This window comes from Protopterus annectens, chromosome 2.part2, assembly GCF_019279795.1.
Source record: "Protopterus annectens isolate FY-2018-M chromosome 2.part2, PAN1.0, whole genome shotgun sequence".
NCBI lineage: Eukaryota > Metazoa > Chordata > Ceratodontiformes > Protopteridae > Protopterus > Protopterus annectens.
The window spans coordinates 92,506,778-92,523,221 of NC_056730.1; the positions used below are offsets into that span (position 1 = coordinate 92,506,778).

Below are 16,444 nucleotides of genomic sequence, written 5' to 3' on the forward strand. Positions count from 1 at the left end.
GTGTGTGTGTGTGTGTGTGTGTGTGTGTGTGTGTGTGTGTGTGTGTGTGTGTGTGTGTGTGTGTAGGAGGGAGACAGGATACTTTTTGAATGAGTTACTATACATTCCTTCTGGGGGAAAGCTAGCATCAGGTTTTATGCATTTTCAGTCTTGAAACAGTAGCCCTATTAAAAATGTAAACATGGCAGCGGTGGGAGAACTTAATGATGAAGTGGAGGCTCAGTCATCTGAGGTTCAAGTGAAGAATTAAATTATAGATGAAACTGCAAACTGTAGCAATAATCTTGGCCCAGTCGCAGGGAATGCAGCTGTTCTGACGACACATACAGAATCTGATCTCACTAAATGACAAACTCTCCTTGCTGGGTTGCAGTTTCTCAGAAAGAACAACCTGTGGGAAGCTGAAAATGTCCTTCGTAAAGAGGCTGGTCTGCATGATATTGGTGACAGTGCTCTTAGTGGGAGAGTCTGATCTCAGGGAGGCTTCATGTAAAGGTCCAACATCAGCTGGAGATGACCATGCCAGCATTAGTGTTGTGTTATCTGTGTATATTCAACAAGGAGATCCCTTTATGTATAAGTAGTATTATAGTGGATTGAAGCATTTTATAGAGTCAGCACTGGACTGGCATCGAGCTGAGCTTTCCCAGCTTTTCTACCCCCTTTTCAACCACATGTATTAGGAACTGGTCTACAACCAACATGATAATGAGGCCAAAGCTTTCTTTGAAAAGTTTCATGGTGATCATGAATGTTATTATGAAGATGACCTCCGGGTACTGTCTGTTTTTTCTAAAAATAGACACATGCAGGGAAATAAAACCTTGCTGGATTTCCAAACTAGCAAATTGGTACTGCGACTTTCTCGAGACTCATACCAGCTCTTAAAGTGGCACCACCAGGAAAGACAGAACAACCAGATCTGGAACATTGTTCAAAAACATCTGTACATAGATATATTTGATGGAATGCCTCACAGCAAGGAGCAGATTGATGCAGTGACCAGGAGTTTGGCTGGCGAAGCAAGGAGAGAAGCCAACAAAGTTAATGTTTACTTTGGTCTTCTTAAAGAGCCAGAGATTGAAGTGCTTTTGAATGATGAAGGGGAAAATGAAGAAGGAAAGTCAAAGAAAAAGAAGCCTAAAAAAATAGCTTGAGTTCAAAGAACAAAAAGCAGGACCCCAATGCTCCTCCACAAACAAGAATCCCACTGCCTGAATTGAAAGAATATGACAAGATGGATAAAATCATGACTATGAAGGAGGCTGCCAACCGTGTATGACTGGGTCCTAACACAACTGCCCAATGTGGAATACTCAGTTTTCCCCATATGGATACTACTTTGTATCTGGTGGTTATGACAGGGTTGCTCGCCTGTGGGCCACAGACCATTACCAACCATTAAGGATATTTGCTGGTCATTTGGCAGATGTTGCTTGTATTAGATTCCATCCCAACTGCAACTATTTAGCCATAGGCTCTGCTGATAGGACTATCAGGCTGTGGGATGTTCTAAGCCGAAAATGCACAGAATTTTCACAGGACATAAGGGACCAGTTCATGCTTTGACATTTGCCCCTAATGGGAGGTACTTGGCTTCTGGAGCTACTGGTGGATAGGTTCTGCTGTGGGATATTGCAAATGGCCTGATAGATGGAGAGCTAAAAGGGAATACAGACATGGTCTATGCCCTACAATTCAGTCAAGATGGTGAAATTTTGACATCAGGTGCAAAAGATGACACTGTATTCTATGAAAGCTCTTGAAGACTTGGAGACTGATGATTTAACACATTAACTGGCCATATAAATTTGTCAGAAAATTCACAAGAGGTGCTACTGGGGACCTGTATGACAAAATCAATGCCTATAATACATCTCAATTTCTCACAAAGAAGTCTCCTCCTTGCAGTTGGAGCATTCAGTCCCCAATAAGCACTTAGTTGTTTTTCAGTTATTTTCCACTGGTCACTGCTGAATAGAAGCAGAAGTTGTGAATCCATTACAGATTACTAATGGATATCAACATTTTCTATATTGCACTGAAACAGTGTAAAGTAGAAAAGCATTATTGCTACATTTTACGTAGCAACACGAAAGGATATGAAATGAATATGTGATGCAATATAAAAGTAGACAAGACAAACTGTTTCTACCTGAGATGATCATTTATTTCTTTAACTACATTTTTGTAGTCAATGACTTCCAACTGCAGAGTACAGGGAGGTGTTAAGTAGCTGGAATGGGGAACATGAAAGACGGGTGCTAACCTACATTACTTTATTTACTTTTTTTATTTACTTTATTTTTTATTTTAAACATCATTATCTCACTGTGTGTGTATATGTCAGAGTGTGCACACAATTGTAGATCAAGAAAATCTGAGAGGGTGATACTTTTCCTTTCAGAAGGATTCAAGGTTATCTGCACAATATATATATTCAATACATTCATACAGGGCAGTCAGACTGAGATTTGAAGGTACCGTTTATTTAAGTGCATATATCAGAGTTGTGTACTCCAGCACAGACGTCTTTTTTTTTTGTAAGTGACATATACCTCTCAACTGTACAGATTTTCGCAGAATGTCCATATTTTTGTCTCATATTTTTGGTCTGTTTTTCATAAAATTGCGGTTTTCTGGCAAATTAGTGGTAAATCATTAAAGACTGAAGTTAGAAAATAATGACAGACATTTAAGTTTCAGACTTCATACCTTTCAGAAAATTTCAGTTTGTAAGTGCAATATTTAAAAATTGTCCCTATTTTGGGGTCTTTGTCCAACTTTCATTTATGGTTTTGTCCAGATTACTTGCTCTAAGAGGTTGAGAGGTAATTATTTCTTTTATTTTCTGCATACTTCATTTTCTTGCTTCACTGTTATGTCATTTGATACATTAAATATGATTTGAACAGCATTTCAGTCTATTAAAATAGTAGAAGGACAATTTTTCTTCAGATGATAAAAATCAGCAGCAGAATAAGTAACAAATTGTTCGTCAACAAGACCATAATGCTTGAATGTTTTTGTATATATTTAATGCAAAAGTGGGTGAAATAATATAGATGTTCATATAATATAACTTGTTTGGTGCTGATCCATTACTAATTTTTCTTTCAAATTCAGATTGTTCATTATTTTTATACCTTTTATAACAATTCTTTTCATTGGACCATCTATTTCCTTTTTCTAATCTGTGTACTAAAAGCTACATAAGTTAGATACAAGTCTAACATCCTCATATTTAGTATTTGTTCTGTTCTGCTTGGACATTTCATGCGAGAGTATGAAGTAAGAATATGGTAGTTTTGTGTGTGTGTGTGTGTGTGTGTGTGTGTGTGTGTGTGTGTGTGTGTGTGTGTGTGTGTGTGTGTGTGTGTAAGAGGGAGGTAGCATTCCCCTCAGCTGTCCAGGTTTTCGCAGAATGTACAGATTTTTGCCCCAGATTTTTGTCTGTTCCTCCTAAAAAGTATTGAAGTTGCTAAATAATGATAGACATTTGAGTTTTAGACTTCATATCCTTTAGAAAAATGCATACTAACACAAATCCTGTTATTCTAGCAATTTTCTAAGTTCATGACAGCAAGATTTATAATTTGTCCCTATTTATTTCAGGCTTTGTCCAGATTTCTTACACTAAGAGGTTGAGGTGTGTGTGTGTGTTTGTGTGTGTGTGTGTGTGTGTGTGTGTGTGTGTGTGTGTGTGTGTGTGTGTGTGTGTGTGTGTGTGTGTGTGTGTGTGTGTCAGAGGGAGGTAGCATTCCCCTCAGCTGTCCAGCTGTCATTCTAAGGGGATCCAGTATCTGTCTGCCTGGGACGACATGATCGACAGACCACGATGCTTTGCCAGAGATGGCCTGCACCAGTAGCCCTTGGGATTCCAGATACTGGCTAAGGCTCTTGCCACCCCTATAGTGCCCTTTTTTAGGCAAGGCTCAAATGACAAATTCACCACCTTAACAGGTACAAGCAAGCAAAATCTGAGGGTAATGTGACTCAATGCTAGAAGTTTAAACCTCAAAATGCATTCACTCCAGGCACTCCTTAAAATGGAGAACATCGACATCTGTGCAGTGACAGAGACATGGTCCAAGGCTCCAGAGAGCACCCCTGCATTACCAGGCTATAATTCATACCACACCTTTTGGCCACCTAACCTGGACCGGAATACTAAAGGCAGAGGCGTGTCCATATGCATTAAGGATATCCACACCTCCAGGCTAGTTGCTCAGCATAATGCATACGAGATTATCCAAGTGCAACTAACTCTGGGCAAGACTGAAATCCAAATTGTAACTTGCTACAGATCCCCCAGCATGCCCCAAGATTCCCACTCCTCATTTCTTGATACACCGAAAAATATTAGGGTACAACCCAACACCCTAATAATGGGTGATTTCAACTACCCCACCATTAACTGGGAAAACTACTCATGTGCCAACTCTTTTGCTCAACGTTTTCTAGAATTCATAAATTCCAATGCCTAGGATCAACTTATCCACACCCCCACCAGGAGCAACAATATCCTAGACCTGGTCATTACCAACATGGGTGACTGGTGTTCCACACTGGAGGTCAATTCCTTGTTGGTCAGATCCTACCACAAGCTAATCACCCTAGACATCCACATCCTGCCCCGACCCCCCATTAGGGAAACCACCATGTGTGTGAGAGAGAAAGTGAAATGTCTTAGAGTTAGCAGGTTAAATTTATTTTCAAGTGCATTTTCAAGGAATTGTGAGCTTCAAGGGAAGAGAAATTTGCTGCTGCTCATGCTAAGTCTGTTTAAAACGTGCAACTGTTTTGCTTAGCAAATGGTATCACTACTGTGGTAGAGAATTTTAAAGCAGTGTTAGTAGCAGAACAGATATTGTGTATTGCTGCAGAAGGCTATACCTTCTACTACCACAGCATGTAGATTTGTATTTTAAGGGGGTGGGATGCTGCAGTCCTGTGTATGTCCTTCTTTAGATTAGATGCCTACTCACTATGAACCTGTTTTTTAGTTTGCCATCCTTTATTGCAGTAAACCAGGTTACCATTTTAATGTAACATAGGCAATTTATTCTTCAGGGGCAGAAGGCACTGAATTTGTAGCTGAAATACTGAAATATAAATGTGTTTGCTAGCAGCAACCTGTTCATTAGTTTCAGATCTCTCTTTAATGTGGAATTATTCAGATGACTTTTATTTCTGCAAAGATTGTGCATATTGACTGATATTGGTGGATTGTAATCAGAAGTTTGAGTGGCCTTTTATGTTTGAAATGTTCTGAATTGTGCAGTTTTGTCATTATTGTTTCATATGTTTTGTTTCATTGCTTACAAAGTTCAAAACAATACATTTAAAACACACTCTAAAATGTGGTGCTATATTATACAATAGATATAATTTAATTATTATGTATTATAATTTAATACAACCAGGAAGGTGAATCAAAGAACTTTTGCATGGTCCTAAAAGTATGTGCAAGGGCCCTATGATTTGAAAACAGCCCAAAGGTAAACTTTATCCACCACTGGCCAGCTGCATTTTCTTTGTATGTGGGTTTCAGTGCTATTTCAGTACATGTGAGTGTCAAAGGCAGAGGTGTTTTAATGCAAAGCCTGTTTTCTTTTTTAAACTGTATTGCTTTATTTAGCAAATATCTATCAGTGTTTGTGCTATAAAATTTGAATAAAAAGGTGTAAATTAAGTCCCAATATCTGTAATTATTGTAGAAGTAAAGTATAAAACAGTATGAGCACTGAGAGTTTTGAGCAGTGTTTATGGCAACTGGGGAGAAATAGCCAAGGAATGGGACACTGGAATAGCTGTGTCAGGGAGCTCTAGGTCTGCACCCCACTGAAAAAAAATCCTGCGAGCTCCCATGAATGACACAGATTAATGGTGGTATTATTCTGATGTTGTCCATGATAGTGCCTGCTTTTGTCTATTGTTGTCCATAAGCCTGTTATTATGTGCCCCGCTTGGTTGAGACCTATCCTGACATTACATTCATATTCAATTAACTCATTTTGCACATCATTACAATATGCACATACCCCATATTGTATATACTGTCCTTGATAACTGTCCTCTCCAGTGATCATGTCAGGGTAATTATATCACAACTAGTCATCTTCAGTGATGTGTGACTTTGTGTGACAGTCGCATAATATACAACAACTGTGTAATGATATGAATATACCCACACAAGGTGTAAATAGCACTATGTATTGTATTATATACATATGTGCTTACTATGCTACAGTTGTCTTGTCTTTGGGGTGCACATACCTTGAAATGCCCTTATCTGGTGTACATTACCATGTTTTACATGTCTTCTTTCCCCATTCTTCATTCCTACCATTCATGTCTGTGGCACTTTTCAATACGCACTCTTCCCCAAGCTAGTGTATTTGCACCCTGGAAGATCATACCAAACCTTTATTTCAGTAATGCAAATGCATGTTTTTATGTATTAGTACTGTATTCATTGCCTTAAATTAAACCCTTGCAATTTTTCTGGCTGTCTGTGCAATCTTGCAAAACAGATTTGCTCTTAAGTAAACTTGTCTGCATGTCTGAATGTGTTTGTGCTGCTTTATATAGTTTCCTAACCAGCAACACTGTTGCTGGCCATGAAACCTATTTGTATCTGTGTAAGTGTGATGTGTGGCATGCATATGCAATTAGCACTGGTGCTCATCATGCAAACACTTGGTTTACTGAATCTCCAGGTGTATCTACAAGGTGGCAGGATGTAGTAGGTACCTAACCTAAAAATGTCACTGCTGGTTATACAGGGCTTTAGTTTCTGTGACTAATAACAACAGAGGCATTGCTTTAGTAAGGCGAAGGGGGAAGCTGTTGTGGGTACAAAGTGTTTAATGACAGAATTAGCAGAATTAGAAGATGCCAATCAGTCTTCAGTGCATGACTGGTATTTATAAACAAATGCCAATTTTGCATTTGCTGTCAGAACAGAATGACCTTAGCACTCCTTGTGTGGCATAAATTGCAGTAGTGGTTCACTATAAATTTAGCAAGCAGTGTGCTACAGTATAAAAGGAATAAAGAGCTGTTTTTGCTCTGAAATCTAAGGGATGAGCTGTGTTCTTTAAAGTTGAGGGGGCACCACACAGGGGAATAGCATAGCACAGCCAGAATAACCAGCTATACCTCTGACTATAAAAATTATGAAATATTTCTCATATTTGCAGTAGCAAGTCAAAAATGCTATATGATACCTACTTGGGGACCCTATACAAGTAGTGGGCATTAAAACAAATGCAGCTAAATACACTTGGGTAGGAGAAACATAACAAGAAAGTATAAGTATTTGCAGTACAATGTATTATTCTAATACTGACAGCAATATCTCACAAAAGATTGATTTTACAATAGGTAACATGGCGGCATCTTTAAGACAGTCACCTGTGGTAGGTACCCTCAGTAAAACATCATTGTAAGGAGTACAAGACTTAAGCTAATGAATGTTCGCAAACTGTCATAAAAGTATGAACTATATATATATATATATATATATATATATATATATATATATATATATATTTATGGATCTACTTCACTTCACCTAAAACTCATTTCACTTACTTTCATTTCAACGACACCTGATAATGATGAATTTCAAAATACTACATTTTAAACCATAGACATGCACACTTACAACACCAGTGACTAACTCTTTCTAGAACTTAAGCACAACTTACTTAGCCCCTTAACAGAAACTGGACAATATAAAACCAAACTAGGTGGGGGGGTTACATACCCCACACACCCCCTAACTATATATACTAACTCCAGGACTGCACTACAGTGGGGAAAAGGGCATATGCCTTTTACATGTCTTTCAGTACTCTACACAGTGCCAGTACTAAAAGTTGGTGAAATAAGAGTCGGTCAAATGAGTTGCTTCACAATATTGACCCAAATGATTGAGACATTTGAATCAACATTGTCACCAAAAACATCACGTAATAGCCGTATAGGAACTGATGTAAATCAAATGCCCATACGACATATCACATTTTTGCAGGGGGGCAAGCCCCACTGGACCCCCCACACCCCCTGCTACTAATATATTCCAACTCCAGGATTGCACTACATTGGGGATATGGATAAATTTCCAATCCCCACTGTACCATGATCTCCATACATATAGTCGAACACACTTATGCAAATGCACTACTGCATTCATATAAGTGTGTTCGACCGTCCCATACACTTTTCATTTTATGCACGACATTCTGATTTTCGGCAGCATACGTGGTGACAGAATGTAGTTCGCACAAATGACAGTAACTATTTTTTTACATTAATGAAATAAAATTGGAATGTGATGCTGTCATGCCAGGGGTCCTCCATGTAAGGAATAGGTTTTAGAAGAAAATTAACATTGCATACACTTGGGTAAGACAAGTACAGACAAAAGTATAACTGTTCCTTTTTAGTACACTGTATTAATATAAACAATATTCTAATATTTAGTCTAGTATCTTATGAATGGAAGGCTGTCTATGGCAGTGCAAGTTGCCATCTAAAAATGGCATGATCTGTTCAGCATGCACAGTAGAACAGTCACTATGGGATGTACTGTTTGGGAAAGATTATGACAAATATGACATATTTTCTATAGTTACCTTAATTATGAAGAAATAGAATATGATAATATCATTTTGAGGTGGCATATGCAGGCAATGAGTGTTAGTTAAAGGTTGGCATTAAAACATGGTTGCTAATGTGATGACATCCAGCGATATAAATGGTTGGTATAGCAACTATGAAGGCTAGTAATATTTTCTTATCTGCTTTAGTATTGTAAATGTTGTGTGACCTACAGGCAAAAAAAAAGCTTCCATCTTATACAGAACATTATGGTGCACTGTTTTGCCTGTCATAATTACTATGTAACTTGCAGTTTTTCAGATTAATATTGCCATTTTGAAATATTGTGAAAATGTGGTATGCATAATTTGCATTTATTTTGCAGAATCACAAAGCAACAGTGTGCTACCCAGTGTTAACATATATAACTTAAAGCAGATTCACTGAAATATTGATTCTAATTTGTACCTTTACAGAACTACAATTCTTTGACTGTAATGCTAATAATTTTGGCAAACAAAATAGTATTTTTCTTTCAAAATTTTGAAAAATAAATTCAACCCCACCAGGTACTCTTTTGATATAAGCACCAGTGCATAATTCATCATAACACAAATAACTTTCATATTTTGAAATTTTATGCAAAAGCTACTGCGCTACAGCGGTAACATTGTTGCCTCACAGCAAGAAGTTGTCTTGTTCGATTCTTGGCTGGAGTGCTTTCTCTGTAGACTCTGCATGTCCTCCCCTTGGTCGAGTGGCCTCTGAAAGACGTGTGAATGGGTGTGCCTTTGCTGAAGGTTGGGCATTGGGCTGGCAACTCAGCACCATAAAAATCTACTGCCAATCATTAATGGATTGGAATTCTGCTGTGGTGACCCCTAACCAGGAAAAGGCAAACATTTTGAATTTTATGCAACCCAACCATTTACGAGAGCAAGTCATATGATATATGCTCTTAACAGAAGATGTAGGAGAAAGCCTCTCAGAAAGCAAGCAGTTTTCTGCCTTAAAAACATCAGGAAGCAATGTGTCTGATTATTTAGCTTCCTACTGCTCAGTACTGAATGACTTAACAACTGTCTTATGTCTGTCCAGTGTATTCCTGTATTCTTTCAGTTTTTGACCCTATAACATTCCCTTGAAGGCTAATCCAGTCATTCACTGCCCTTTCTGAGAAAAACAACTTTTCCAAATCTTCAGTTAACAATCTGCCTTGTATCTTCCGATTGTGTCCTTGAGTTCCCATAAATATCTTTTTAATTGTAGTTGCCACTTAAGCTTTATGGATTATCCAGAGTTATTTAATTGTCTTTTTCATACCCCCTCTGTCTCCTTTCTTCAAAATTTTGCATATTAAGTTATTTTAATGTTTCCTTTTATAACTCTGTTTAATGAAAATTGTGTTCCATTGTGTGGCCCTCAACTAAACTGCAGAAGACCTATTGGTATCCTTGTAAAGATGAGCTCCCAAAAACTTTGTGTTCTATATATTGGATGTATACATATTGAGGATACTAGTTATTCATAAAGAAAGACAACAATTTATTGTTTTCTATTTCAGAAGCCTCTCACTGTACTTTTCTACATTGCTTACCTGCCTCTAGATGATGAAATAAGGCAATCCATAGCTTATTTTCATCACTGTTGCAACTATTGCTTTTGTTTATCTCTGCATTACATATTTGGGGTTATTCATTCTTAGATGCTTTATTCTGCATGATTTTCATTGTACTTGATCTGCCACAACTTGTTACACTCCATTGCATAGCTTTGTATTATTAATAAAATGATTAACTTATTCCAGATCTTCTAAAATCTTGTAAAATATTAGTGATATAAAATTATGGCAGTACTGTCTCCATAACCGATCCTGTTTTACCCCATCAATAATCATCTACTCATATAAATGAAATTCATTTATTCTTACCATCTGTATCATTTTGTGTTGCCATTGTTTCATCACTGCTAAAAGCATATGACAACTCAATGTCTATGTATTTAATGCTTTCACCTTTTGTGCGGTACTTTGTCAGATGCCTTGTTGACGTCATAGCAGGCTATGTATCCAACTTCCTTCATGTATACCTCCCTGGTTACTGGTCAGATCACTATATTTGACTTGTATGGCATAATCGTTTTGCTGTGAAGCCATGCTGACTTGGTCTGGTGGCTCACTTACTTTCATATCTCCCAAATTATTACTTTCATCACTAATTCTATTAGTCTTCATAAAGCAGAAGCCAAGCTAACAAGTCAGTAGTGTTTAGAGTCTGCCTTGCCTCTGTCTTGTGAATGAAAAATCACATTAGTCATTTTTTTAGTTATGAGAAATCTTCTCATTCCCTTTACCATGATTTGTTAACAAATTAGTCAATGGTGTTGTCAGTTCACCCCTAGAAATTCTGAGTTGACTGTCATTGCTTTGCATTGCTTTGTTTACCTTTAGTTTTTTTTTTTTGTTTGTTTGTTTGTTTGAGTTGTTTTGTGGCTTTTTTTCTGTGAAATGTTGATACATGTCTTTGTTGTTCTTTTATGAAAACTGAACAGACCTATTCAGTCAATAAACCTCTATTGTCAGAATATAATGCAGTACTGTTGTGGTAGTCTCTAGATGTGTATATAGCTGGACTAATTATTTTAAATGTTAAGTTTATTAAATGTCTTTAATCTTAGAACTGTGTTTTTACACTTGGTGTTGCTTTCCCACTGTAATTTCTTTGTGAGATTTATTCTAGAATATTCTTCCAAGATTTAAAAACCCATAAAAAATGTAGAATTTTTCCTGCAAACAATGCATTTAAGGTTTACTACACATGCTGATATGATGGGGCCAAAGAACAAAATTATACATATGATGGATTTGTCACCCAAAAGTCAAATTAAAATAGTTGCCTTAAAGAATATTTTCATGATGATCTTTATAGAATCCCAGAGATTCAGAAATGTCTCACCTGCAATCACAGGCATGTCAACATTGTTAACAATGTGGACATGAAGAACCCTGAGGCTCATTAACAATGCATACAGCCATGCAAGTTTGTGTGAAAAGCAGATACCCATCATGGCTGGAGTAGGGACCTACAGGAAGATCATGCTAGGCTAACTCATGGCTGCAATAATGTACGAGCAACTGTAGTAAACACTGAATGGTCATGAACCTCTAGGGCAGTTGGTGTGAAACACTGAGTAGAGTTGACAGTGCCTGTGTGTAATCTATTTTTATAACTCAAGGACACATATATCCAGGGAAATCTACTGTGGAAGAAAATGAAGGAAGGATCCATAAAGTGGTGGGGTAGAGATGAAAGCAAACTGAAGTACATGAAGTTAAAAAACATGAAAAACAAGATGACATCAGCAATATTTGATCATTGTACTTGTACTACAGTACAATTGTCATAAGAAAAAAAAAACACTTAAATAGAGGAGATGAATCCAGTACTTTCTTCAGTGACATACTACCAAGCTTTTAACTTTCAAGATAAACCACAGAAAATGTCAGTGAAGCACATAGCAATGTATTGTTATTTACAGAATGGAAGCATTAAAAAAAAACAGTACAGCTGTAAGGAGATTTGGCACCTCCACTCTCTTCACTGACATTCTACAAATAATTTTGTTTACAAGCTGAGCCATTGAATCTTTTAGACTGAAAGTCTGAGCTTTACCTTATTTCCTATTTGCTCACTGTCACGCAATTATGCTCAGCTCATTTGAGTGACTGATGGCAGCCAAGGCCAATACACTAAGCAGATAATAGTGATCAGGCAGAATTGTTGCTATGCAACAAGCAGTGCTATTCCTTGTCAGTTGCACAAGAGCAATGACAGTGCCCTCTATGACCCATCACTCACAATATGACTACAAAATGATTATGTGATTTAGAAGTCCTACATGGCTATATGTGTGTGTGTAGTGTGTTTAGCAATTTAGCCGATTTAATATTAGAAATGGGAGTACAGGAAAGAGATTAAAAGAGGAAATAAGCAATGGGTAGAAAATAATTTGATCAAGTAAGGAAAGAGCATGATGAAGATGGGGTAGAAGGGGAAATACTTTTTTTCTGGGATAGTTGCCTATTTTATATTTTTGAAAAGAAGGATAAGTCTGAGAAGGAATTAGGGGAAGTAATCAGTAGATTAGAGGGTTAAGTTGTATAGCAGGGGATGACAGACACAACTTACAGAGGGTCTACTAGCACAATGAGAACAAAGTGGGGAGCAAATGGTAAAAGAGATTTTAGACAGAGGTGAGGCAATTGTGAGGGAAGGACTGAACAACTAACATGTGGGCATGGGCACAAATAGGAGGGAAACACCAGGATGACTGATAGGCGTGGGTGTTAGCATTTGCAGTCTCTGTCAGCTGAGACCCAGTGAGAGATTACTCACCACCCTGGGTACTATAATCACTAGGTCTGGCTCAGATGATAGAGCCATTGCTGGGTAAACTCAATGAGTTGCAGGTAAAGATTCTCTGTTTGGCCAATTCGAGAATCTAACCTCTATTAACCCCCACAATGTCTACCAACAAGCAACTGGTGACAAAGGTGTCAACCCTACTTGCATTGCGACCAGCGGGTACAAATGTACTAGTATCTGGTGCAGGACAACCTGAAGCAGGCAGGTCAGGTAGGACAGGAGGTGTAGGAGCAACTGTGAAAGGCGGAAACACAGATGCACTGGGTACTTCTGGTAGTGGTGATGGAACTGCTGCTGTCATCTGTTGGGGGGGGGGCTTACAGTGGAATGGGTGCAGGTCACTGTGTTGCTACCTAAAATAGTAAAGTAAATGGAGAGAAATAAAATAATAAATAAAATACATGTATTTAAGGGAGAGGATAGCGACAAAGGGGTTGGGGAGAGAGAAGTACAAATACAATGAAAAACTGAAGTTCTTACTATATTAAGACTGATACCATTAAACAGAATATACTTGTTGGCCAAACAAAAACTCATTGATTTAACAAGCCTGTTTGCATATATAAATGAGAGAGAGAGAGAACCAAAATAAACAGCCACCATTATGTGCAGTCTGACAGATAGAGGACTAAAGTGATGAGCTATTTAGACAGATAAACAGGTGCATGCAGTCAGAGATGAATTATTTAGATGTCTGAGACTAAAGTACATAAACAAAGAATAGATACTGCTTAGATATACATATTTCACAAACAGGTAATGTTCAAAAGAAGCACATTTTAAAACTAAACATGTCCACTCAACTGATAACAATGATCATTCATATTTGTAATACTGCAGTTATACTAATTAGAAAAATAAACATTAAATATTTTATGCTAACATAATGGTGGGATGGGGGGTTAACCCACAAACATCCTTAAATGTGAGAACAGAGTCTTAACATCCTGATCTAACTGTCCACCTCTGAAAAGGGATGCATAAACAGGCATAACACTGAACAGTCATACCATTGCCGTTGAGCTATGGCTCCAGTGACAGAAATGGCACTGAAGTATGAAGGTTATTAATTTTTTGAATAAGTCCCTACTACTGTTAATATTAAAACCAAGGCATTATGAAGTACGTATACACGCACCAGTGTCCTCTGAGGTGCTTCAGTCTTCTACTGTGTAGCTGCCTATTTTCTTTGTTATCTTCAGGCGCTATAGACATAGAGAGCCCTGTGCAATATTTGTGGATGTCATGCAGTGCCAGTTTAGATGTGTACCTGCCATATATTATACTTACAGTACATAGGTGATGCCTGCTCTTTGACTTCATCCTCCCATCAGCCAGGTCAATATAGCAGTGCTTGATGTCACTGTAATGGCAATGGCACTGTTCTCTCATGCATGGGATGCCAGGTGAATATGTGACAGCCTGAGCTAGACTATTCTAGGCTTCATTCTTATACTGAGGCCCTTTATAGCCCTCATACATAACTCACCAGTTGTAATTCTTACGCAGGAGGTGAAGAAATATCTTTGTCTCTTCCTCACACCACCTGTCTGCTCTATAAGGAGCACTACTCACTCCTTCTCCAGTCATAATATCTCCCTTGAAAAATCTTAGGTATAACATGGCAGAGAATTGGTACCCAAATCAGGTCTCACATGTCCCATCTGCTACACAATGATGGGCATTGATGGGCATCTCATTTGCATGATGGATGGCAACTTCAGAAACTATAGATATTCTTTTATTTTGGTTCCAGTGTGAAACATGGCAGTCCTCAATGCCAGTGTTTGCTGTTCAAGCATCTGCAGCTTCTTTTTCAGATGAATAAATATGGAATGGCACTTCATCTCTCCAAAAGCATAGGCTTACCTGACGTGTGCAGTGTTGCCCACAGGGACCAACGCATTTGCATGGTATCAAGTAGGATTCTGCATGATGTTTGCCAGGTGACCCACATTGCATTAATGAGGAAAACACTGCTCTAAGAGTTTGATTCCTGTCAAAGTGCTTTTTACAAATGCTTTCTTCAGCCTAATATATATGCTTGCTTAAGTAAGTACTACTTACAAATCCATTCATCTGTATTATTTATGCTTTTATCTGATTTTGAACCTGCTGCCTATAAGGGATGTCAGTTTGACATTATTTTTAAATATGCTGGTCAAAGTGTATTGAGAAGGAGATTGCAAGGGTACAGAAATAAAGTAATCTACAGAACTGTTACATTGTATGGCGTCACACCCCTGATCTCATATGCACAGCATTGTTCAATTCAGTTTTAGTGTTGCATGCCTTGCACATCTCTCATTAGCCTCAAGATTTGTCACAGTGTTAGTGTAATGGTCATGTGTCCTTGTCAGTTGCAATTCTGTAATTGTTTTGTGGGGGATTTATGGTCTGTAAACATAGATGTCTCACACTTACTTAAAGAATGTAGATACAGATATCTAACTGTCAGGCACAACATCAACATATGATATGACCTAGGAAAAGAGTAGTAGTGTTGGGATTTGTAACACCCATAAGGCTGTTAATACCACTGTTTTCCATACAAATAGAGCAATGCGTAAAAAACAGGGCACCCAGAAAAAAATACTGTATTTGCTGGGCAGTCAGCATCCACACATAAGCTCAATTTCCCTGATACTGAATGAGGGGGTACTCCTGGCCCTCAGTCCCCATGTGGATGGCTCTTTGAAATCCCTGCAGCTGACTAGCCTACTGTGACAGTGCCTGGGTTGAGACTGTCACAGATGTGGTTGGCAGGCAAGACAGTAGATATGAAATAATCCACTGCAGGGCCAAAGATATTATTCATGGTGGATCCCATAAAGCAGAAGCCGTAACACAGCAATGTAGGAAAACAGGTGATGGGCCATTAAGTGAACCAACTCTAAGAGAGGAATTTCTGGCCTCTCTTAAAGGCAATACATAGCACCTCCACAGAGTGCCACACTACAGTGCTATATGTTGGTGCAAAGATAGAAAGGCCCCAGATGTACTGGAACATCCCCAGATATTTAGTCCTGTTTCAGTGTATCAATATCTGCAAGTCCTCTTTGTCTGTTAAAAACACAAAGGCGAAGAAGCAGGAACAGTCACAGGGAACAAACAAAGCCAAGTTTAATTAGCGCTTTCGGAAAGAATAATATCTTTCCTTCTTCAGACAAAGTGCTTTCATGAAAACCAAATACATATAAACTTTTCAAATGCTCAATTACTTAATTGGCTTAATTGCCAGTAGCATTTAAAGCAACAAAGCTCTATTAAAATGCCCTCAACAATAAGTAGTAATGACAGCACTATAAACATCAAACTGCCATTCGCATATAACTAAAACTCACTTTAAGACCCATGTTGAACTTTCGCTCACATCTTTATCATGTTTACACTAAAAATGACTTTATAAA

The 16,444-nt window shown here is 38.0% G+C and overlaps 1 pseudogene; it reads left to right on the top strand.

Moving 5' to 3' along the window:
- The first annotated feature begins 355 nt into the window (after positions 1–355).
- On the top strand, positions 356–1,934 carry LOC122795923 (annotated as a pseudogene).
- Positions 1,935–16,444: the final 14,510 nt, after the last annotated feature.